We start from the raw sequence: 25,088 nt of genomic DNA on the forward strand, positions 1-25,088 counted from the left end.
CCAGTTACAATGGGGTGCTTCTGCCAGTCCTGCCCAGTGAGGCTCACTTCAGCCTCCAGTACACTCAGCTCTTGGGACCCCCCCGTCACTCCTGAAATGCAAATGGACTCTGACCCTTTGAACTCTGATGGCATTAAAGTACACTGTGCACCAGTGTCCACTAGAGCTTTATACTCTTGTGGATCTGATGTGCCAGGCCACCGAATCCACACCGTCCAATAAACATGGTTGTCCCTTTCCTCCACCTGGCTGGAGGCAGGGCCCCTCTAATCCTCGTCAGAGAATTTGCTGCTCACCTGCTGTAAAAATGACTTGGATGTCCCCTCCAGAGGATCGGAATCAAGGTCAAACTGTCTACCTGGTCTGGAGAGCTGGCTGCTGGAAACTGGAGCGGCATTTTTCCTAACAGAATCCCCTTTTGTGATTGTTTTACCTCGCAACTCACGTACTCGTGCCCCTAGACTTGAGGTGGGTTTTCCATCCCACTTCCTCATGTCCTCTCCGTGGTCACGCAGGTAGAACCACAGGGTGCCCCGTGGTGTGTAGCCTCTGTATTCCCTCTCCTGAGCAGAGAAACGCCTGCCCCTAATAGCTGAGATGCGGGCCCGCACAGGTGGGGAGTAGGACATATCCTCTTTGAATTGCTGGAACTGCCGGGACAATTTATTCACAGCTGAGACAAGGGAGGAAGAGAGACTTTCCTCATATTGGCGGAGTCTGACAGCCACCTCATCCACCGTTGGTGCGTCTTTACCTTTCCAGTTTACAACTGCCAGTGAGTTGGCATGTGAGGAGGGTGCGCTCCGCACAAACTTCCTCCACATGGATTGTGAGCACTGGAGTTCATCTGGGTCTGTGGGTACCTACTCATCGTCTGTGTCACAGTAAACCAGCTCCCGCACAGCTAATTCCCTCAAGTACTGAATACCCCTTTCCATATTGGTCCACTTGCCAGCGTAGCATACAAAATCGTCACTGAAGGGGTACCTCTCCCTCACACCTGACAGAAGTCTCCTCCAGAGGCTGAGGACTTGTTCCTTTTTCCCAATGGCCTTGTCAATGCCCCCATCCCTGGCCAGGGATCCCAGCTGCTTGGCTTCCTTGCCCTCTAATTCCAAACTGCTGGCCCCGTTATCCCAGCACCGCAGCAGCCAGGTGGCAATGTGCTCTCCTGGGTGGCGGCTGAAGTCTTTCCGCATGTCTCGCAGCTCGCCCAGGGACAAGGACCGGGTGATGATCTCTGTCTCTATCTCCCGTGATGACCCTGGCTCATCGTCATCCCTCCCGGAGCGATCTGCTCTATTTGCGTCTTTCTTTAATTTTACGGGGACGACTGCAACCGGCACAGGTTGGTCATTGGGCTCAGTCACTGTGCCTGCTGCTGGAGCTGCAGCAGTTGCCGTGCCCGCCGGGGGAGCCGGGACCACACCAGTGGCTGCAGCAGCCGTGGTGCCGGTCGGGGGGGGGCTGTGACTGCCCGCTGGGCTGGAGGGGCTGCAGGGCCGGCTGGGGGGGCAGTGCCAGTCGCAGTGCCTGCCGCTTCGTTTCCCCCCCTTTCCCCTTTAGGGCACTGAACAGTGTTGAACAGGGCTCGGTAGGCGTGGGCCAGACCCCAGCATGTTGCTGTGATCTGTGTCTCTCTGGAGTTCCCAGGGTGGCAGCACACTTTTTGCAGATATTTTACTAGTTTTTCCGGATTCTGTACTTGCTCAGGGGTGAGTTTAAAAAACATCGGGGGTGTCCACTGCCCTAGGTACTTGCCCATGCTGTCCCACACACCCAGCCACTCACAGCTATCCGGCCCCGGGGCAGGTCTCTGCACGATGTTCTTAACGACTTGCTTAACCCTAAACAAAAGCTGAAACCCATTCAGGAGGCAAAACAAAAGGAGAGTGCTGGCCTGAGCATCCCACGGGTACTCGAAATTCTCAAAAGCCGTTAGGACCAGCCTGAGGGAAAGAGGGGGGGCGAAAGAGTGGGGGAAGGTATCCCCTTCGGTTTTGCCCACAGACTGGGTTTGATTATTCACAAATTCTAAGACATAGGACCCGAGGTACGGAAATGACCGCAGTGCCGCATGCAAATACAAGCCTAATTTCATGCACAGTGATGCTATCATGTCATAAGTCGACATCGTACAGTACAGTAAAATCATAATCCTGATCCTTTTCCCCGCGATGATGAACAGCACCACAGGGAACAAGTACAGCAAGTACGGATTCAAAAACCACAGCCATCTGATGAAAGACAGAAACATTTTTACCGGCGACTATTTTAACACAGAAAAATGCGTATAACAAAATCTAACAAAATGTAAGAAAGCAGTTTTAACACCCGCTGCTCAGCCCTGCCGTTATCCCTGCCCCACGCTTGGGCGCCAAATTAACTGTTTTGGTTTCGGCTGCCGCCGGCAACAAAAGTGCCACGCGGCCGCCCCTCCCCCCACCGGCGTGCGGAGGAGAATGAAAAGAAAGAGGCAGAAACCGGTGGGTCGGGATAAGGGCAGTTTAACAGAACAGCAAACAGAGGGAAACAGGTACAACAACGATACAGATAAGGAGAAAACACGACAGAAACAGACCCACTCTCTCGGACCGCACCGGCGCTGCACGCTCCCGAGCCGCGAGAGTGAGTTCCCCCCACCCTGCCCCCCCCCCCACCGAAACCCAGCGTGACGTCACATGGTATGGAATACCGGGCTCTGTTTGGCCAGGTGGGGTCAGCCCCCACCCCCTGGCTGTGCCCCTTCCTGGAGTCCGGTGAAAATTAACCCTGTCCTGGCCAAACCCAGGACACCCTGTCCAGCCTGCACCTGTTTGGCCTGGACGAAGAGAGACTGGCCCGGTGGCTGTGGCGTGTCCTGGGCAGCTACACGGGGAGATTTGTGCGGTGGCTGATCAATGCCGTGGTGACGCAGTGTGGCGGAGAGGCCCGACGGCGCTGGGCGTGGGGGTTGCCCGTGCTGCCAAGTAGCGAGAGAGCAGACCCGCTGTTGCCCCCGGCTCCACAGCCTCTCGAGGGGCCTCTGCAGCCCTCGGTGCAGCTCCTACAGCAGCCCTGACGGGTCGGACGCAGAAGAGCTCCCCAGCACCTCACTAGGTGCCCGTGCTGCCAAGGAGCGGGAGGGAAGCCCCACAGTTGCCCCGGGCCACGCTGCCTCCCGAGGGGGCTCTCCAGCCCCCATTGCAGCCTCCTCCAGCAGCCCTGAAGGGTCGCAGGCAGAAGAGCTCCCCGGCACCTCACCAGCTGCCCGTGCTGCCAAGCAGCTGGAGGGCAGCCCCGCAGTTGCCCCCGGCCCCACCGCCTCCCGAGGGGGCTCTCGAGCCGCCGGTGCAGCCCCCTACAGCAGCCCTGATGGGTCGGAGGCAGAAGAGCTCCCCGGCACCTCACCAGCCGCACGTGCTGCCGAGGAGCGGGAGGGCAGCCCTGCAGTTGCCCCCAGCCCCGCTGCATCCTGAGGGGGCTCTCCAGCCCCCGGTGCAGCCCCCTCCAGCAGCCCTGACAGATCGGAGGCAGAAGAGCTCCCTGGCACCTCACCAGCCGCCCTTGCTCGGGGTCCCGGCAGCCACCCCTCTGCTCCCACTGCCATTGCCGTGGAGCCACGAGAGCCCCAGGTGGAGCCAGGGGAGGCCCTGCCCAGGCCCTCGTCTCCTGGCGGGTGCAGGGATTGGTCCGCAGGGTTACCCTGGCGAGCCCCGAAGAGGAGGGCCCGCAGCCATAGGGCCAGTGCACCGCCAAACAAGAGGCCGTTCTGCAGGCGGCGGAAAGGAGCTGGCAAAAGCAGGGCCGGGCCAGCAGCCAGGGCACCTGCCAGGCCCCAAGGGGACCAGCAGAGCGAGCAGGCTCATTAGTCTCGCTGTAGTCCACAAATACTACAATTAAGGTCTGAAAGCAGCAGAAATAGCCTTGGCAGTTCTTATCAAGCAGTTGCTGTGGCTGTCCCCGCCTGCGCCGGTTTCTCAGGTGGCCAGAAATGGCGACCCAGCAGACTCGGTGCATCCTCTCCCAATGGGCGGAAGCGAGGATGACTCTGGTCATCCTCTTGTCTCTTTTAGCGATGGGCTGCAGCATTCGGCACTCGCTCGTCTTTGGTAGCTCCCCCAAGCTCCACAGCCTTGCCAAGATGACAGAGAGTGGCCTCGCAGTGACATCAGCCAGCTCGCTCAGCACCCGCATAGAAATCCCGTCAGGGTCGATGGACTTGTAGGGGGCAAGGTTTGCTTGGGAGATTTGTGCGGTGGCTGATCAATGCCGTGGTGCCGCAGTGCGTCGGGGAGGCCCGACGGCGGCTGAGCGTGGGGAGGCCCGTGCTGCCGAGGAGGGAGAGAGCAGCCCCGCAGCTGGCCCCCGTCCCAGGGCCTCCCGAGGGGGCTCTCCAGCCCCCAGTGCAGCCCCCTCCAGCAGCCCTGACGGGTCGGAATCAGAAGAGCTCCCCGGCACCTCACCAGCCGTCCGTGCTCCTGAGGAGCGGGAGGGCAGCCCCGCAGGTGCCTCCAGCTGGAAGGAGGCCAGCTACGTGATGCCGTGCCTCCACACATTGTGCTACGAGTACATCGTACACTGGGCTCAGAGCACGCCCAAGTGCCCGCTCTGCAAGAGGTAGGCCACCTCCATCTTGCACTCGCTGCGGGCAGATGACAACTTTACAGAGCACGTCATCCCACTGCCTGCAGCAGCGTCCACGGCCGTCCACCCGACCAGAAGATCTCCGGTCGCCCAGACGCCCACCATCTCCGTGGCCGTGCAGCATACCAGCCATCAGCTGCAGGGACGGTGCCCAGGGCTCCTGTGGGCAGCCTGCATCCCCACCTCTGGGCATGGCTTTTCCGACAGGACCCATCTCTGCTCCGTCCCCTGCTGCCACGGCTGCGACGAGGGCTGCAGTGGATCTTCAGCGACAACGGCTGGGAAGCCGTGCACAGCCGGGTCCTGTCCAGCCTGCACCTGTTTGGCCTGGATGAAGAGAGCCTGGCCCAGCGGCTGTGGCGTGTCCTGGGCAGCTGCATGGGGAGATTTGTGCGGTGGCTGATCAACGCCGTGGCGCCGCAGTGCAACGAGGAGGCCCGACGATGGCTGGACGTGGGGGAGACTCGTTCTCCCAAGGAGCGAGAGAGCAGCCCCGCAGTTGCCCCTGGCTCCACAGCCCCCGAGGGGGCTCTCCAGCCTCCGGTGCAGCTCCTCCAGCAGCCCCGACGGGTCGGAGGCAGAAGAGCTCCCCGGCATCTCACTAGGTACCCGTGCTGCCAAGGAGCGGGAGGGAAGCCCCGCAGTTGCCCCCGGCCACGCTGCATCCCGAGGGGGCTCTCTAGCCCCCCTTGCAGCCCCCTCCAGCAGCCCTGAAGGGTCGGACGCAGCACAGCTTCTCGGCACCTCACCAGTCGCCCGTGCTGCCGAGGAGCGGGAGGGCAGCCCCGCAGTTGCCCCCGGCTCCACCAGCTCTTCAGGGGGCTCTCTAGCCCCCGGTGCAGCCCCCTCCAGCAGCTCTGAAGAGTCAGAGCCAGAAGAGCTCCCCGGCACCTCACCAGGTACCCATGCTGCAAGGAGCGGGAGGGCAGCCCCGCAGTTGCCCCCGGATCCACCGCCTCCCGAGGGGGCTCTCCAGCCCCCGGTGCAGCCCTCTCCCGCAGGCCTGAAGGGTCGGAGGCAGAAGAGCTCCCCAGCACCTCACCAGCCGCCCGTGCTGCCAAGGAGCGGGAGGGCAGCCCCGCAGTTACCCCCGGGCTTGCTGCCTCCCGAGGGGACTCTCCAGCCCCCGGTGCAGCCCCCTCCAGCAGCCATGATGGGTCGGAGGCAGAAGAGCTCCCCGGCACCTCACCAGCCGCCCGTGCTGCCAAGGAGCGGGAGAGCAGACCCGCAGTTGCCCCCGGCTCCACTGCTCCCAAGGGGGCTCTCCAGCCCCCATTGCAGCCCCCTCCAGTATCCCTGAAGGGTCGGAGGCAGAACAGCTTCTCGGCACCTCTACAGCTGCCCATGCTGCCGAGGAGCGGGAGGGCACACGAGCAGTTGCCCTCGACCCCGCTGCCTCCCGAGGGGGCCCTCCAGCCCTCGGTGCAGCCTCGTCCAGCAGCCCTGACGGGTCGGAGGCAGAAGAGCTTCTCGGCACCTCACCAGCCACCCGTGCTGCCAAGGAGCGGGAGGGCAGCCCTGTAGCTAACCCCGGCCCCGCAGTTCCCAAGGGGGCACTCCATCCCCAGTGCAGCCCCCTCCAGCAGCCCTGATGGGTCGGAGGCAGAAGAGCTTCCTGGCACCTCAGGAGCCGCCCGTGCTGCCGAGGAGCGGGAGGGCAGCCCCGCAGTTGCCTCCGGCTCCACCGCCTCCCAAGGGGGCTCTCCAGCCCCCATTGCAGCCTCCTCGAGCAGCCCTGAAGGGTCGGAAGCAGAAGAGCTCCCCGGCACCTCACCAGACGCCCGTGCAGCCGAGGAGCCAGAGGGCAGCCCCGCAGTTGCCCCCGGCCCCGCTGCATCCTGAGGGGGCTCTCCAGCCCCCGGTAAAGCCCCCTCCAGCAGCTCTGACGGGTCGGAGGCAGAACAGCTTCCTGGCACCTCTCCAGCCGCCCATGCTGCCGAGGAGCGGGAGGGCAGACCCAAAGTTGCCCCTGGCCCCACCGCCTCCCGAGGGGACTCTCCAGCCCCATGCAGCCCCCTACAGCAGCCCTGACGGGTCTCAGGCAGAAGAGGTCTTTGGCACCTCAGCAGCCGTCCGTGCTGCTGAGGAGCGCAAGGGCAGCCCCGCAGTTGCCTCCAGCTGGGAGGAGGCCAGCTACGTGATGCCGTGCCTCCACAAATTCTGCTACCAGTGCATCGTGCACTGGGCTGAGAGCACGCCCAAGTGCCCCCTCTGCAAGAGGACGGTCACCTCCATCTTGCACTCGCTGCGGGCGGATGACAACTTTGCAGAGCACGTCATCCCACCGCCTGCAGCTGCGTCCACGTCCGTCCAACCGACCAGAAGAGCTCCCGGTCGCCCAGACGCCCACCATCTCCGTGGCCGTGCAGCATACCAGCCACCAGCTGTTGGGACGGTGCCCAGGGCTCCTGTGGGCAGCCTCCATCCCCACCTCTGGGCATGGCTCTTCCGACAGGACCCATATCTGCTCCGTCCCCTGCTGCCATGGCTGCGACGGGGGCTGCAGTGGATCTTCAGCAACAACCGCTGGGAAGCCGTGCACAGCCTGGTCCTGTCCGGCCTGCACCTGTTTGGCCTGGACGAAGAGAGCCTGGCCCAGCGGCTCCGGCGTGTCCTGGGCAGCTGCACGGGGAGATTTGTGTTGTGGCTGATCAAAGCCGTGGTGCCGCAGTGCGGCGGGGAGGCCCGACGGCGGCTGGGCGTGGGGGAGGCCCGTGCTGCCAAGGAGCGAGAGAGCAGCCCTGCAGTTGCCCCCGGCTCCACCGCCTCCCGAGGGGGCTCTCCAGCCCTCGGTGCAGCTCCTCCAGCAGCCCTGACGGGTCAGAGGCAGAACAGCTTCCTGGCACCTCAACAGCCGCACATGCTGCCGAGGAGCGGGAGGGCAGACCCGCAGTTGCCCCCGGCCCCACCGCCTCCCGAGGGGACTCTCCAGCCCCATGCAGCCCCCTCCAGCAGCCCTGACGGGTCGCAGGCAGAAGAGGTCTTTGGCACCTCACCAGCCGTCCATGCTGCTGAGGAGCGGGAGGGCAGCCCCGTAGCTGCCTCCAGCTGGGAGGAGGCCAGCTACGTGATGCCGTGCCTCCACACATTCTGCTACGAGTGCATCGTGCGCAGGGCTGAGACCACGCCCAAGTGCCCCCTCTGCAAGAGGACGGCCACCTCCATCTTGCACTCGCTGCAGACGGATGACAACTTTGCAGAGCACGTCATCCCACTGCCTGCAGCAGAGTCCACGGCCGTCCACCCAACCAGAAGAGCTCCCGGTCGCCCAGACGCCCACCATCTCCGTGGCCGTGCAGCATACCAGCCATCAGCTGTTGGGACGGTGCCCAGGGCTCCTGTGGGTAGCCTCCATCCCCACCTCTGGGCATGGCTCTTCCGACAGGACCCATCTCTGCTCCGTCCCCTGCTGCCACGGCTGCGACGAGGGCTATAGTGGATCTTCAGCGACAACCGCTGGGAAGCCGTGCACAGCCTGGCCCTGTCCGGCCTGCACCTGTTTGGCCTGGACGAAGAGAGCCTGGCCCAGCGGCTGTGGCGTGTCCTGGGCAGCTGCACGGGGAGATTTGTGCGGTGGCTGATCAACGCCGTGGTGCCGCAGTGCGGCGGGGAGGCCCGACGGCGGCTGGGCCTAGGGGAGGCCCGTGCTGCCGAGGAGCGGGAGGGCAGCTCCGCAGTTGCCCCCGGCCCCGCTGCCTCCCGAGGGGGCTCTCCAGGCCTAGGTGCAGCCCCCTCCAGCAGCTCTGATGGGTCGGAGGCAGAAGAGCTCCCTGGCACCTCACTAGCCGCCCTTGCTGGGGGTCCCGGTAACCACACCTCTGCTCCCACTCCCATCGCCGAGAGCCCCAGCAGGAGCCAGTAGAGGCCGTGCCCGGGCCCTCCTCTCCTGGCGGGGGCAGGGAATGTTCCCCGGGGGTGCTCCGACGAGCACCGAACAGGAGGGCCCGCAGCCATGGGGCCACTGCACCGCCAAACAAGAGGCCGTTCTGCAGGCGGCGGAAAGGAGCTGGCAAAAGCAGGGCCGGGCCAGCAGCCGGGGCGCCTGCCAGGCCCCAAGGGGACCAGCAGAGCCAGCGGGCTCATTAGTCTCGCTGTAGTCCACAAATACTACAATAAAGGTCTGAAAGCAGCAGAAATAGCCTTGGTAGTTCTTATTAAGCACTTGCTGTGGCTGTCCCCGCCTGCTCCGGTTTCTCAGGTGGCCAGAAATGGCGACCCAGCAGACTCGGTGCATCCTCTCCCAAAGGGCGGAAGCGAGGATGACTCTGGTCATCCTCTTGTCTCTTTTAGCGATGGGCTGCAGCATTCGGCACTTGCTCGTCTTTGGTAGCTCCCCCAAGCTCCACAGCCTTGCCAAGATGACAGAGAGTGGCCTCGCAGTGACATCAGCCAGCTCGCTCAGCACTCTCAGAGAAATCCCGTCAGGGTCGATGGACTTGTAGCGGGCAAGGTTTGCTTGGACACCCCCGAGCTGACCGTGCTCTGGTACTGCAGTTCCCCTGCCCGTGGGCTAAAACACCTGCGAGCAGTGTCAGTGGCAGCTCTGCTGAGAGCTGCCTCCCACCTAGCTCTTCCCGGAACAAGCCACCGCATTCTCTCCTGAGGTCCAGGGCCAAGTCCAGGGGGACGATCTGCTCCCTGCTCCTGCTTGCCACGCCATTTCTGAGACAAGCCAGAATGCTGTTGGCCTTCTTGGCCACCTGGGTGTCCCTGACACCCTCCAGAAATGCCCCTGATGGCCTTTCCCTCACAGCAGGTGCCATGGAGGTTGACGTTCCCCAGCAGAACCAGTGCCAGTGAGCAGAAACTCAGCCACGCCAGGAACACTGTAGTTCTGCGTCCTTGCATGATACTCTGGCTGAAATGCACAAACCAGGAGTACAAGACAGGGCCAGCGATTGAACATGACTCTCTGTTTCCTCCAAACATCTTACCACAAATCAAGGTTGCTTTCTTGTCATTTGGTTCAAGGCACTTTTTTGCCCTTAGGACTCTAGAAATGAAGACTGTTGGCTCAGAAACTGCCTCTTCGGAAAGAGTCAAGACTTTGAGCTCGTGATGGTGGTTAGGAGAGCTGTTAGTGGGGCAGACGTGTGGCAGGATTGCAGCAGGGCAGCACAGCCTGGAGACGAAATGTGACATCCCCAGAGACGGACTGTGACCAGGCGTCCCTTGCTGCTTATAAGGGGGCGCCCAGCCCCACTCAGCCAGCTTCTGCCCGGACTCCAGCTGAGCAGGTTGCGAGGTCTGGAGTGCTGAGCGAGGCCTTGGTGCTGGTGCCGTGCTCGGTGAGTTGTTTCTTGCAGCTCTCCGTGCCCGAGCCCAGAGCCCTTGGAGGATTGTCTGCGGCCCTGCCAGCTTCAGGCAGCCGCAGTACCCAGGAGCCGCGCTCACAGCAGCAGAGGTGAGTGGGCAGGGAAACCTCCTCACCCTGGGCAGCTCGGAGGGTTTCCTTCCGCAGGGACCTGGGCACTTCTTCCAGCCCTGCCCGGGCCAGCCACTGACTGTGGCCTCTCTTCCTCTTCTAGTGCAACACCCACTGCTGCTGCGCACGTGAGAGGGAGCAGTTTGTCATCCCCAGCTCCCCCCAGCACACAGCAGCGCGCAGGAGCACGGCCACAGAGCTGGACAACTGCTGTCCCATCTGCCTGGACAGCTGAGAGGAGGCCAGCTACGTGATGCCGTGCCTCCACACATTCTGCTAAGAGTGCACAGTGCGCTGGGCTGAGAGCACGCCCAAGTGCCCCCTCTGCAAGAGGACGGTCACCTCCATCTTGCACTCGCTGCGGGCGGATGACAACTTTGCAGAGCACGTCATCCCACCGCCTGCAGTAGCGTCCACGGCCGTCCACCCGACCAGAAGAGATCCCGGTCGCCCAGACGCCCACCATCTCCGTGGCCGTGCAGCATACCAGCCATCAGCTGCGGGGACGGTGCCCAGGGCTCCTGTGGGCAGCCTCCATCCCCACCTCTGGGCATGGCTTTTCCGACAGGACCCATCTCTGCTCCGTCGCCTGCTGCCACAGCTGCGACGAGGGCTGCAGTGGATCTTCAGCGACAACCACTGGGAAGACATGCACAGCCTGGCCCTGTCCAGACTGCACCTGTTTGGCCCGGATGAAGAGAGCCTGGCCCAGCGGCTGTGGCGTGTCCTGGGCAGCTACACGGGGAGTTTTGTGTTGTGGCTGATCAAAGCCGTGGTGACGCAGTGCAGCGGAGAGGCCCAACGGCGCCTGGGCGTGGGGGTGGCCCGTGCTCCCAAGGAGCGAGAGAGCAGCCCCGCTGTTGCCCCCGTCCTCACAGCCTCCCGAGGGGGCTCTCCAGCCCTCGGTGCAGCTCCTCCAGAAGCCCTGATGGGTCGGAGGCAGAAGAGCTCCCCGGCACCTCACTAGGTACCCGTGCTGCCAAGCAGCGGGAGGGAAGCCCCACAGTTGCCCCCGGCCACACTGCCTCCCGAGGGGGCTCTCCAGATCCCATTGCAGCCCCCTCCAGCAGCCCTGAAGGGTCGGACGAAGCACAACTTCTCTGCACCTCACCAGCTCCTCGTGCTGTCGAGGAGCGGGAGGGCAGCCCCACAGTTGCCCCCGGCCCCACCGCCTCCCGAGGGGGCTCTCCAGCCCCGGTGCAGCCTCCTCCAGCAGCCCTGAAGGGTCACAGGCAGAAGAGCTCCCCGGCACCTCACCAGCTGCCCGTGCTGCCAAGCAGCTGGAGGGGAGCCCCGCAGTTGCCCCCGGCCCCACCGCCTCCCGAGGGGGCTCTCGAGCCCCCGGTGCAGCCCCCTCCAGAAGCCCTGATGGGTCGGAAGCAGAAGAGCTCCCAGTCACCTCGCCACCCGCCCGTGCTGCCGAGGAGCAGGAGGGCAGCCCTGCAGTTGCCCCTGGCCCCGCTGCATCCTGAGGGGGCTCTCCAGCCCCCGGTGTAGCCCCCTCCAGCAGCCCTGACGAGACGGAGGCAGAAGAGCTTCCTGGCACCTCTCCAGCCGCCCATGCTGCCGAGGAGCGGGAGGGCAGACCCACAGTTGCCCCCAGCCCCACTGCCTCCCAAGGGGGCTCTCCAGCCCCATTGCAGCCCCCTCCAGCAGGCCTGACGGGTCGGAGGCAGAAGAGCTTTCCGGCACCTCAACAGCCGCCCATGCTACCAAGGAGAGAGAGAGCAGCCCCGCAGTTTCCCCCGGCCCCTCCGCCTCCCGAGAGAGCTCTCCAGCCACAAGTGCAGTCCCCTTCAGCAGCCCTGACGGGTCGGAGGCAGAAGATCTTCCTGGCACCTCACCAGCCGTCCATGCTGCCAAGGAGAGGGAGGGAGGCCCTGCAGTCGCCTCCAGTTGGGAGGAGGCCAGCTATGTGATGCCGTGCCTCCACACATTCTGCTACGAGTGCATCGTGCACTGGGCTGAGAGCACGCCCAAGTGCCCCCTCTGCAAGAGGACGGCCACCTCCATCTTGCACTTGCTGCGGGCGGATGACAACTTTACAGAGCACGTCATCCCACTGCCTGCAGCAGCGTCCATGGCTGTCCACCTGACCAGAAGAGCTCCCGGTCGCCCAGACGCCCACCATCTCCGTGGCTGTGCAGCATACCAGCCATCAGCTGCAGAGACCGTGCCCAGGGCTCCTGTGGGCAGCCTCCATCCCCACCTCTGGGCATGGCTCTTCCGACAGGACCCATCTCTGCTCCGTCCCCTGCTGCCACGGCTGCGACGAGGGATGCAGTGGATCTTCAGCGACAACCGCTGGGAAGCCGAGCACAGCCTGGCCCTGTGCGGCCTGCACCTGTTTGGCCTGGACGAAGAGAGCCTGGCCCAGCGGCTCTGGCGTGTCCTGGGCAGCTGCATGGGGAGATTTGTGCGGTGGCTAATCAACGCCGTGGTGCCGCAGTGCGGCGGTGAGGCCGGGACGGTGGCTGGGCGTGGAGGAGGCCCGTGCTCCCAAGGAGCGAGAGAGCAGCCCCGCAGTTGCCCCCCGCTCCACCGCCTCCCGAGGGGGCTCTCCAGCCCCAGTGCAGCCGCCTCCAGCAGCCCTGACAGTTCAGAGACAGAACAGCTCCCCGGCACCTCACCAGCCGCCCGTGCTGCCAAGGAGCGGGAGGGCAGCCCCGCAGTGGCCCCCGGCCTTGCTGCATCCCCAGGGGGCTCTCCAGCCCCCGGTGCAGCCCCCTCCAGCAGCCCTGACGAGACGGAGGCAGAAGAGCTTCCAGGCACCTCTCCAGCCGCCCATGCTGCCGACGAGCGGGAGGGCAGACCCACCGTTGCCCCCGGCCCCACTGCCTCCCGAGGGGCCTCTCCAGCCCCATTGCAGTCCCCTCCAGCAGCCCTGACGGGTCGGAGGCAGAACACCTACTCGCCACCTCAACAGCCGCCCATGCTGCCGAGGAGCGGGAGGGCAGCCCCGCAGTTGCCCCCGGCTCCACCGCCTCCAGAGGGGGCTCTCCAGACCCAGTGCAGCCCCCTCCAGCAGTCCTGATGGGTCTAAGGCAGAAGAGCTTCCTGGCACCTCAGCAGCCGTCCGTGCTGCTGAGGAGCGGGAGGGCAGCCCCGCAGTTGCCTCCAGCTGGGAGGAGGCCAGCTACGTGATGCCGTGCCTCCACAAATTCTGCTACAAGTGCATCATGCACTGGGATGAGAGCACGCCCAAGTGCCCCCTCTGCAAGAGGACGGCCACCTCCATCTTGCACTCGCTGCGGGCGAATGACAACTTTACAGAGCATGTCATCCCACTGCCTGTAGCAGAGTCCACGGCCCTCCACCCGACCAGAAGAGCTCCCGGTCGCCCAGACGCCCACCATCTCCGTGGCCGTGCAGCATACCAGCCATCAGCTGCGGGGACGGTGCCCAGGGCTCCTGTGGGCAGCCTCCATCCCCACCTCTGGGCATGGCTCTTCCGACAGGACCCATCTCTGCTCCGTCCCCTGCTGCCACGGCTGCGACGAGGGCTGCAGTGGATCTTCAGCGACAACCGCTGGGAAGCCGTGCACAGCCTGGTCCTGTCCGGCCTGCACCTGTTTGGCCTGGACGAAGAGAGCCTGGCCCATCGGCTGTGGTGTGTCCTGGGCAGGTGCACGGGGAGATTTGTGTGGTGGCTGATCAACGCCGTGGTGCCGCAGTGCAGTGGGGAGGCAAGACGGCGGCTGGGCGTGGGTGAGGCCCGTGCTGCCAAGGAGCGAGAGAGCAGCCCCGCAGTTGCCCCCGGCTCCACCGCCTCCCGAGGGGGCTCTCCAGGCCTCGGTGCAGCTCCTCCAGCAGCCCTGACGGGTCAGAGGCAGAATAGCTCCCTGGCACCTCACCAGCCGCCCATGCTGCCGAGGAGCAGGAGGGCAGCCCCGCAGTTGCCCCCGGCCCCGCTGCCTCCCGAGGGGGCTCTGCAGCCCCAGTGCAGCCCCCTACAGCAGCCCTGACGGTTCAGATGCAGAAAAGCTCCCCGGCACCTCACCAGCCGCCCGTGCTGCCAAAGAGCGGGAGGGGAGCCCCGCAGTTGCCCCCGACCCCGCTGCCTCCCGAGCGGGCTCTCCAGCCCCCATTGCAGCCCCCTCCAGCAGTCCTGAGGGGTTGGAGGCAGAAGAGCTCCCCGGCAACTCACAAGTTGCCCGTGCTGCCAAGGACCGGGAGGGCAGCCCTGCAGTTGCCCCCGGACTTGCTGCATCCCCAGGGGGCTCTCCAGCCCCCAGTGCAGCCCCCTCCAGCAGCCCTGACGGGTCGGAGGCAGAACAGCTTCCAGGCACCTCACCAGCCGTCCGTGCTGCTGAGGAGCGGGAGAACAGCCCCGCAGCTTCCCGCGGCTCCACCGCCTCCCAGGGTGGCTCTCCAGCCCACGGTGCAGCCTCCTCCAGCAGACCTGACGGGTCGGAGGCAGAAGAGCTCCCCGGCATCTCACCAGCTGCTCTTGCTCGGGGTCCCTGCAGCCACCCCTCTTCTCCCACTGCCATTGCCGCGGAGAAATGAGAGCCTCAGGTGGAGCCAGGGCAGGCCCTGCCCAGGCCCTCTTCTCCTGGCGGGGGCAGGGATTGGTCCCCGGGGGTACCCCGGCGAGCCCCGAAGAGGAGGGCCCGCAGCCATGGGGCCACTGCACCGCCAAACAAGAGGCCGTTCTGCAGGCGGCGGAAAGGAGCTGGCAAAAGCAGGGCCGGGCCAGCAGCCGGGGCGCCTGCCAGGCCCCAAGGGGACCAGCAGAGCCAGCGGGCTCATTAGTCTCGCTGTAGTCCACAAATACTACAATAAAGGTCTGAAAGCAGCAGAAATAGCCTTGGCAGTTCTTATCAAGCAGTTGCTGTGGCTGTCCCTGCCTGCGCCGGTTTCTCAGGTGGCCAGAAATGGCGACCCAGCAGACTCGGTGCATCCTCTCCCAAAGGGCGGTAGCGAGGATGATACTGGTCATCCTCTTGCCTCTTTTAGCGATGGGCTGCAGCATTCGGCACTCGCTCGTCTTTGGTAGCTACGCCAAGCTCCACAGCCTTGCCAAGATGACAGAGAGTGGCCTCGCAGTGACATCAGCCAGCTCGCTCAGCACCCTCAGAGAAATCCCGTCAGGGTCGATGGACTTGTAGCGGGCAAGGTTTGCTTGGACACCCCCGAGCCGACCGTGCTCTGGTACTGCAGTTCCCCTGCCCGTGGGCTAAAACACCTGCGAGCAGTGTCAGTGGCAGCTCTGCTGAGAGCTGCCTCCCACCTAGCTCTTCCCGGAACAAGCCACCGCATTCTCTCCTGAGGTCCAGGGCCAAGTCCAGGGGGACGATCTGCTCCCTGCTCCTGCTTGCCACGCCATTTCTGAGACAAGCCAGAATGCTGTTGGCCTTCTTGGCCACCTGGGTGTCCCTGACACCCTCCAGAAATCCTCCTGATGGCATTTCCCTCACAGCAGGTGCCACGGAGGTTGACGTTCCCCAGCAGAACCAGTGCCAGTGAGCAGAAACTCAGCCACGCCAGGAACACTGTAGTTCCGCGTCCTTGCATGATGCTCTGGCTGAAATGCACAAACCAGGAGTACAAGACAGGGCCAGCGATTGAACATGACTCTCTGTTTCCTCCAAACATCTTACCACAAATCAAGGTTGCTTTCTTGTCATTTGGTTCAAGGCGCTTTTTTGCCCTTAGGACTCTAGAAATGAAGACTGATGGCTCAGAAACTGCCTCTTCGGAAAGAGGCAAGACTTTGAGCTCGTGATGGTGGTTAGGAGAGCTGTTAGTGGGGCAGACGTGTGGCAGGATTGCAGCAGGGCAGCACAGCCTGGAGACGAAATGTGACATCCCCAGAGACGGACTGTGACCAGGCGTCCCTTGCTGCTTATAAGGGGGCGCCCAGCCCCACTCAGCCAGCTTCTGCCCGGACTCCAGCTGAGCAGGTTGCGAGGTCTGGAGTACTGAGCGAGGCCTTGGTGCTGGTGCCGTGCTCGGTGAGTTGTTTCTTGCAGCTCTCCGTGCCCGAGCCCAGAGCCCTTGGAGGACTGTCTGCGGCCCTGCCAGCTTCAGGCAGCCGCAGTACCCAGGAGCCGAGCTCACAGCAGCAGAGGTGAGTGGGCGGGGAAACCTCCTCACCCTGGGCAGCTGGGAGGGTTTCCTTCCGCAGGGACCTGGGCACTTCTTCCAGCCCTGCCCGGGCCAGCCATTGACCATGGCCTCTCTTCCTCTTCTAGCGCAACACCCACTGCTGCTGCGCCCGTGAGAGGGAGCAGTTTGTCATCCCCAGCTCCCCCCAGCACACAGCAGCGCGCAGGAGCACGGCCACAGAGCTGGACAACTGCTGTCCCATCTGCCTGGACAGCTGGGAGGAGGCCAGCTACGTGATGTTGTGCCTCAAACACATTCTGCTACGAGTGCACCGTGCGCTGGGCTGAGAGCACGCCCAAGTGCCCCCTCTGCAAGAGGACGGTCACCTCCATCTTGCACTCGCTGCGGGCGGATGACAACTTTGCAGAGCACGTCATCCGACCGCCTGCAGTAGCGTCCACGGCCGTCCACCCGACCAGAAGAGATCCCGGTCGCCCAGACGTCCACCATCTCCGTGGCCGTGCAGCATACCAGCCATCAGCTGTTGGGACGGTGCCCAGGGCTCCTGTGGGCAGCCTCCATCCCCACCTCTGGGCATGGCTCTTCCGACAGGACCCATCTCTGCTCCGTCCCCTGCTGCCATGGCTGCGACGGGGGCTGCAGTGGATCTTCAGCGACAACCGCTGGCAAGCCGTGCACAGCCTGGTCCTGTCCGGCCTGCACCTGTTTGGCCTGGACAAAGAGAGCCTGGCCCAGCGGCTCTGGCGTGTCCTGGGCAGCTACACAGGGAGATTTGTGCGGTGGCTGATCAAAGCCGTGGTGCCGCAGTGCGGCGGGGAGGCCCGACGGCAGCTGGGCCTAGGGGAGGCCCGTGCTGCCGAGGAGCGAGAGAGCAGCCCCGCAGCTGGCCCCGGCCGTGCCGCCTCCCGAGGAGGCTCTCCAGCCCTTGGTGCAGCCCCCTCCAGCAGCCCTGACGGGTCGAGGCAGAAGAGATACCTGGCACCTCACCAGCCGCCCTTGCTGGGGGTCCCGCCAGCCACCCCTCTGCTCCCACTGCAATTGCCATGGAGCCATGAGAGGCCCAGGTGGAGCCAGGGCAGGCCCTGTCCAGGCCCTCCTCTCCTGGCGGGGGCAGGGATTGGTCCCCGGGGTTACCCCGGCGAGCCCCGAAGAGGAGAGCCAGCAGCCATGGGGCCACTGCACCACCAAACATGAGGCCGTTCTGCAGGCGGCGGAAAGGAGCTGGCAAAAGCAGGGCCGGGCCAGCAGCCGGGGCGCCTGCCAGGCCCCAAGGGGACCAGCAGAGCCAGCGGGCTCATTAGTCTCGCTGTAGTCCACAAATACTACAATAAAGGTCTGAAAGCAGCAGAAATAGCCTTGGCAGTTATATCAAGCAGTTGCTGTGGCTGTCCCCGCCTGCGCCGGTTTCTCAGGTGGCCCGAAATGGCGACCCAGCAGACTCGGTGCATCCTCTCTCAAAGGGTGGAAGGGAGGATGACTCTGGTCATCCTCTTGTCTCTTTTAGCGATGGGCTGCAGCATTCGGCACTCGCTCGTCTTTGGTAGCTCCCCCAAGCTCCACAGCCTTGCCAAGATGACAGAGAGTGGCCTCGCAGTGACATCAGCCAGCTCGCTCAGCACCCTCAGAGAAATCCCGTCAGGGTTGATGGACTTGCAGCGGGCAAGGATGCTTGGGAGATTTGTGCAGTAGCTGATCAACGTCGTGGTGCCGCAGTGCGGCGGGGAGGCTTGACGGCGGCTTAGCGTGGGGGAGGCCCGTGATGCCGAGGAGGGAGAGAGCAGCCCCTCAGTTGCCCCCGGTCCCTCTGCCACCGAGGGGGCTCTCCAGCCCCCGGTGCAGCCCCCTCCAGCAGCCCTGACGGTTCGGAAGCAGAAGAGCTCCCCAGCACCTCACCAGCCGCCCATGCTGCCAAGGAGCGGGAGGGCATTCCCGCAGTTGCCCCCGGCTCGACCGCCTCTCGAGGGGGCTCTCCAGCACCCGGTGCAGCCCCCCCCAGCAGCCCTGAAGGGTCGGAGGCAGAAGAGCTCTCCGGCACCTCACCAGCTGCCCGTGCTGCCAAGGAGCAGGAGGGCAGCCCCGCAGTTGCCCCCGGCTTCGCTGCTCCCGAGGGGGCTCTCCAGCCAACGATGCAGTCCCTCCAGCAGCCCTGACGGGTCGGAGGCAGAAGAGCTTCGTGGCACCTCACCAGCCGCTCATGCTGCCAAGGAGTGGGAGGGCAGCCCCGCAGTTTCCCCCGGCCCCACTGCTCCCCAGGCGGATCTCCAGCCCCCACTGCAGTCCCCTCCAGCAGCCCTGAAGGGTCGAGGGCAGAAGAGCTTCCTGGCACCTCACCAGCCATCCGTGCTGCTGAGGAGCAGGAGGGCAGCCCCGCAGTTGCCTCCAGCTGGGAGGAGGCCAGCTACGTGATGCCGTGCCTCCGCACATTCTGCTACGAGTGCATCGTGCACTGGGCTGAGAGCACGCCCAAGTGCCCCCTCTGCAAGAGGACGGCCACCTCCATCTTGCACTTGCTGCGGGCGGATGACAACTTTACAGAGCACGTCATCCCACTGTCTGCAGCAGCGTCCACGGCCGTCCACCCGACCAGAAGAGATACCGGTCGCCCAGATGCCCACCATCTCCGTGGCCGTGCAGCATACCAGCCATCAGCTGCGGGGACGGTGCCCAGGGCTCCTGTGGGCAGCCTCCATCCCCACCTCTGGGCATGGCTTTTCCGACAGGACCCATCTCTGCTCCGTCCCCTGCTGCCACGGCTGCGACGAGGGATGCAGTGGATCTTCAGTGACAACCGCTGGGAAGCCGTGCACAGCCTGGTCCTGTCCGGCCTGCACCTGTTTGGCCTGGACGAAGAGAGCCTGGCCCAGCGACTCTGGCGTATCCTGGGCAGCTACATGGGGAGATTTGTGCGGTGGCTGATCAACGCTGTGGTGCCGCAGTGCGGCGGGGAAGCCCGACGGCGGCTGGGCCTAGGGGAGGCCCGTGCTGCCGAGGAGCGAGAGAGCAGCCCCGCAGCTGGCCCCGGCCGTGCCGCCTCCCGAGGGGGCTCTCCAGCCCTTGGTGCAGCCCCCTCCAGCAGCCCTGATGGGTCAGAGGCAGAAGAGCTCCCTGGCACCTCACCAGCCGCCCTTGCTGGGGGTCCCGGCAGCCACCCCTCTGCTCCCACTGCTATTGCCGTGGAGCCATGAGAGGCCCAGGTGGAGCCAGGGCAGGCCCTGTCCAGGCCCTCCTCTCCTGGCGGGGGCAGGGATTGGTCCCCGGGGTTACCCCGGCGAGCCCCGAAGAGGAGAGCCAGCAGCCATGGGGCCACTGCACCGCCAATCCAAAGGCCGTTCTGCAGGCGGTGGAAAGGAGTTGGCAAAAGCAGGGCCGGGCCAGCAGCCGGGGCGCCTGCCAGGCCCCAAGGGGACCAGCAGAGCCAGCGGGCTCATTAGTCTCGCTGTAGTCCACAAATACTACAATAAAGGTCTGAAAGCAGCAGAAATAGCCTTGGCAGTTCTTATCAAGCAGTTGCTGTGGCTGTCCCCGCCTGCGCTGGTTTCTCAGGTGGCCAGAAATGGCGACCCAGCAGACTCGGTGCATCCTCTCCCAAAGGGCGGAAGGGAGGATGACTCTGGTCATCCTCTTGTCTCTTTTAGCGATGGGCTGCAGCATTCGGCACTCGCTCGTCTTTGGTAGCTCCCCCAAGCTCCACAGCCTTGCCAAGATGACAGAGAGTGGCCTCGCAGTGACATCAGCCAGCTCGCTCAGCACCCTCAGAGAAATCCCGTCAGGGTCGATGGACTTGCAGCGGGCAAGGATGCTTGGGAGATTTGTGCAGTAGCTGATCAACGTCGTGGTGCCGCAGAGCGGCTGGGAGGCTTGACGGCGGCATAGCGTGGGGGAGGCCCGTGATGCCGAGGAGGGAGAGAGCAGCCCCTCAGTTGCCCCCGGTCCCTCTGCCACTGAGGGGGCTCTCCAGCCCCCGGTGCAGCCCCCTCCAGCAGCCCTGACGGTTCGGAAGCAGAAGAGCTCCCCAGCACCTCACCAGCCGCCCATGCTGCCGAGGAGCGGGAGGGCATTCCCGCAGTTGCCCCCGGCTCGACCGCCTCTCGAGGGGGCTCTCCAGCACCCGGTGCAGCCCCCCCCAGCAGCCCTGAAGGGTTGGAGGCAGAAGAGCTCTCCGGCACCTCACCAGCTGCCCGTGCTGCCAAGGAGCAGGAGGGCAGCCCCGCAGTTGCCCACGGCCCCGCTGCTCCCGAGGGGGCTCTCCAGCCAACGATGCAGTCCCTCCAGCAGCCCTGACGGGTCGGAGGCAGAAGAGCTTCGTGGCACCTCACCAGCCGCTCATGCTGCCAAGGAGTGGGAGGGCAGCCCCGCAGTTTCCCCCGGCCCCACTGCTCCCCAGGCGGATCTCCAGCCCCTATTGCAGCCCCCTCCAGCAGCCCTGAAGGGTCGGAGGCAGAAGAGCTTCCTGGCACCTCACCAGCCGTCCGTGCTGCTGAGGAGCGGGAGGGCATTCCCGCAGTTGCCCCAGGCCCCGCTGCTCCCGAGGGGGCTCTCCAGCCCCCGGTGCAGCCCCCTCCAGCAGCCCTGACGGGTCGGAATCAGAAGAGCTCCCCGGCACCTCACCAGCCGCTCATGTTGCCGAGGACTGGGAGGGCAGTCCCGCAGTTGCCCCAGGCCCCGCTGCATCCTGAGGGGGCTCTCCAGCTCCCGGTGTAGCCCCCTCCAGCAGCCCTGACGGGACGGAGGCAGAAGAGCTTCCTGACACCTCTCCAGCCGCCCATGCTGCCGAGGAGCGGGAGGGCAGACCCACAGTTGCCCCCAGCCCCACTGCCTCCCGACGGGGCTCTCCAGCCCCATTGCAGCCCCCTCCAGCTGTCCTGACGGGTCGGAGGCAGAAGAGCTTCCTGGCACGTCACCAGCCGTCCGTGCTGCTGAGGAGCGGGAGGGCAGCCCCGCAGTTGCCTCCAGCTGGGAGGAGGCCAGCTACGTGATGCCGTGCCTCCACAAATTCTGCTACGAGTGCACCGTGCGCAGGGCTGAGAGCACGCCCAAGTGCCCCCTCTGCAAGAGGACGGTCCTCTCCATCTTGCACTCGCTGCGGGCGGATGACAACTTTGCAGAGCACGTCATCCCACCGCCTACAGTAGCGTCCACGGCAGTCCACCCGACCAGAAGAGATACCGGTCGCCCAGACGTCCACCATCTCCGTGGCCGTGCAGCATACCAGCCATCAGCTGTTGGGACGGTGCCCAGGGCTCTTGTGGCCAGCCTCCATCCCCACCTCTGGGCATGGCTCTTCCGACAGGACCCATCTCTGCTCCGTCCCCTGCTGCCATGGCTGCGACGGGGGCTGCAGTGGAACTTCAGCGACAACCGCTGGGAAGCCGTGCACAGCCTGGTCCTGTCCGGCCTGCACCTGTTTGGCCTGGACGAAGAGAGCCTGGCCCAGCGGCTCTGGCGTGTCCTGGGCAGCTACACAGGTATATTTGTGCGGTGGCTGATCAAAGCCGTGGTGCCGCAGTGCGGCGGGGAGGCCCGACGGCAGCTGGGCCTAGGGGAGGCCCGTGCTGCCGAGGAGCGAGAGAGCAGCCCCGCAGCTGGCCCCGGCCGTGCCGCCTCCCGAGGGGGCTCTCCAGCCCTTGGTGCAGCCCCCTCCAGCAGCCCTGACGGGTCGGAGGCAGAAGAGCTCCCTGGCACCTCACCAGCCGCCCTTGCTGGGGGTCCCGCCAGCCACCCCTCTGCTCCCATTGCCATTGCCGCGGAGCCATGAGAGGCCCAGGAGGAGCCAGGGCAGGCCCTGTCCAGGCCCTCCTCTCCTGGCGGGGGCAGGGATTGGTCCCTGGGGTTACCCCGGCGAGCCCCGAAGAGGAGAGCCAGCAGCCATGGGGCCACTGCACCGCCAAACATGAGGCCGTTCTGCAGGCGGCGGAAAGGAGCTGGCAAAAGCAGGGCCGGGCCAGCAGCCGGGGCGCCTGCCAGGCCCCAAGGGGACCAGCAGAGCCAGCGGGCTCATTAGTCTCGCTGTAGTCCACAAATACTACAATAAAGGTCTGAAAGTAGCAGAAATAGCCTTGGCAGTTCTTATCAAGCAGTTGCTGTGGCTGTCCCCGCCTGCGCCGGTTTCTCAGGTGGCCAGAAATGGCGACCCAGCAGACTCGGTGCATCCTCTCTCAAAGGGCGGAAGGGAGGATGACTCTGGTCATCCTCTTGTCTCTTTTAGCGATGGGCTGCAGCATTCGGCACTCGCTCGTCTTTGGTAGCTCCCCCAAGCTCCACAGCCTTGCCAAGATGACAGAGAGTGGCCTCGCAGTGACATCAGCCAGCTCGCTCAGCACCCTCAGAGAAATCCCGTCAGGGTCGATGGACTTGTAGCGGGCAAGGATGCTTGGGAGATTTGTGCAGTAGCTGATCAACGTCGTGGTGCCGCAGTGCGGCGGGGAGGCTTGACGGCGGATGAGCGTGGGGGAGGCCCGTGCTGCCGAGGAGGGAGAGAGCAGCCCCTCAGTTGCCCCCGGTCCCTCTGCCACCGAGGGGGCTCTCCAGACCCCGGTGCAGCCCCCTCCAGCAGCCCTGACGGTTCGGAAGCAGAAGAGCTCCCCAGCACCTCACCAGCTGCCCGTGCTGCCAAGCAGCAGGAGGGCAGCCCCGCAGTTGCCCCCGGCCCCGCTGCTCCCCAGGGGTCTCTCCAGCCCACGATGCATTCCCTCCAGCAGCCCTGACGGGTCGGAGGCAGTAGAGATTCCTGGCACCTCACCAGCCGCCCGTGCTGCCTAGGAGCAGGGCAACCCCGCAGTTGCCCGCGGCCCCGCTGCCTCCCGAGGGGACTCTCCAGTCCCCATTGCAGCCCCCTCCAGCAGCCCTGACGGGTCGGAATCAGAAGAGCTCCCCGGCACCTCACCAGCCGCTCATGTTGCCGAGGACTGGGAGGGCAGTCCCGCAGTTTCCACCGGCCCCACTGCTCCCCAGGCGGATCTCCAGCCCCCATTGCAGCCCCCTCCAGCAGCCCTGAGGGGTCGGAGGCAGAAGAGCTTCCTGGCACCTCACCAGCCGTCCGTGCTGCTGAGGAGCGGGAGGGCATTCCCGCAGTTGCCCCAGGCCCCGCTGCTCCCGAGGGGGCTCTCCAGCCCCCGGTGCAGACCCCTCCAGCAGCCCTGACGGGTCGGAATCAGAAGAGCTCCCCGGCACCTCACCAGCCGCTCATGTTGCCGAGGACTGGGAGGGCAGTCCCGCAGTTGCCCCAGGCCCCGCTGCATCCTGAGGGGGCTCTCCAGCTCCCGGTGTAGCCCCCTCCAGCAGCCCTGACGGTTCGGAAGCAGAAGAGCTCCCCAGCACCTCACCAGCTGCCCGTGCTGCCAAGCAGCAGGAGGGCAGCCCCGCAGTTGCCCCCGGCCCCGCTGCTCCCCAGGGGTCTCTCCAGCCCACGATGCATTCCCTCCAGCAGCCCTGACGGGTCGGAGGCAGTAGAGATTCCTGGCACCTCACCAGCCGCCCGTGCTGCCTAGGAGCAGGGCAACCCCGCAGTTGCCCGCGGCCCCGCTGCCTCCCGAGGGGACTCTCCAGTCCCCATTGCAGCCCCCTCCAGCAGCCCTGACGGGTCGGAATCAGAAGAGCTCCCCGGCACCTCACCAGCCGCTCATGTTGCCGAGGACTGGGAGGGCAGTCCCGCAGTTTCCACCGGCCCCACTGCTCCCCAGGCGGATCTCCAGCCCCCATTGCAGCCCCCTCCAGCAGCCCTGAGGGGTCGGAGGCAGAAGAGCTTCCTGGCACCTCACCAGCCGTCCGTGCTGCTGAGGAGCGGGAGGGCATTCCCGCAGTTGCCCCAGGCCCCGCTGCTCCCGAGGGGGCTCTCCAGCCCCCGGTGCAGACCCCTCCAGCAGCCCTGACGGGTCGGAATCAGAAGAGCTCCCCGGCACCTCACCAGCCGCTCATGTTGCCGAGGACTGGGAGGGCAGTCCCGCAGTTGCCCCAGGCCCCGCTGCATCCTGAGGGGGCTCTCCAGCTCCCGGTGTAGCCCCCTCCAGCAGCCCTGACGGGACGGAGGCAGAAGAGCTTCCTGACACCTCTCCAGCCGCCCATGCTGCCGAGGAGCGGGAGGGCAGACCCACAGTTGCCCCCAGCCCCACTGCCTCCCGACGGGGCTCTCCAGCCCCATTGCAGCCCCCTCCAGCTGTCCTGACGGGTCGGAGGCAGAAGAGCTTCCTGGCACGTCACCAGCCGTCCGTGCTGCTGAGGAGCGGGAGGGCAGCCCCGCAGTTGCCTCCAGCTGGGAGGAGGCCAGCTACGTGATGCCGTGCCTCCACAAATTCTGCTACGAGTACATCGTACACTGGGCTCAGAGGACGCCCAAGTGCCCCCTCTGCAAGAGGACGGTCACCTCCATCTTGCACTCGCTGCGGGCAGATGACAACTTTACAGAGCACGTCATCCCACTGCCTGCAGCAGCGTCCACGGCCGTCCACCCGACCAGAAGATCTCCGGTCGCCCAGACGCCCACCATCTCCGTGGCCGTGCAGCATACCAGCCATCAGCTGTGGAGACGGTGCCCAGGGCTCCTGTGGGCAGCCTCCATCCCCACCTCTGGGCATGGCTCTTCCGACAGGACCCATCTCTGCTCCGTCCCCTGCTGCCACGGCTGCGACGGAGGATGCAGTGGATCTTCAGCGACAACCGCTGGGAAGCCGTGCACAGCCTGGTCCTGTCCGGCCTGCACCTGTTTGGCCTGGACGAAGAGAGCCTGGCCCAGCGGCTCTGGCGTCTCCTGGGCAGCTACACAGTGAGATTTGTGCGGTGGCTGATCAACGCCGTGGTGCCGCAGTGCGGCGGGGAGGCCCGACGGCAGCTGGGCCTAGGGGAGGCCCGTGCTGCCGAGGAGCGAGAGAGCAGCCCCGCAGCTGGCCCCGGCCGTGCCGCCTCCCGAGGGGGCTCTCCAGCCCTTGGTGCAGCCCCCTCCAGCAGCCCTGACGGGTCGGAGGCAGAAGAG

This window comes from Opisthocomus hoazin, chromosome 4 (genome assembly GCF_030867145.1).
Source record: "Opisthocomus hoazin isolate bOpiHoa1 chromosome 4, bOpiHoa1.hap1, whole genome shotgun sequence".
Classification (NCBI taxonomy): Eukaryota; Metazoa; Chordata; class Aves; order Opisthocomiformes; family Opisthocomidae; genus Opisthocomus; species Opisthocomus hoazin.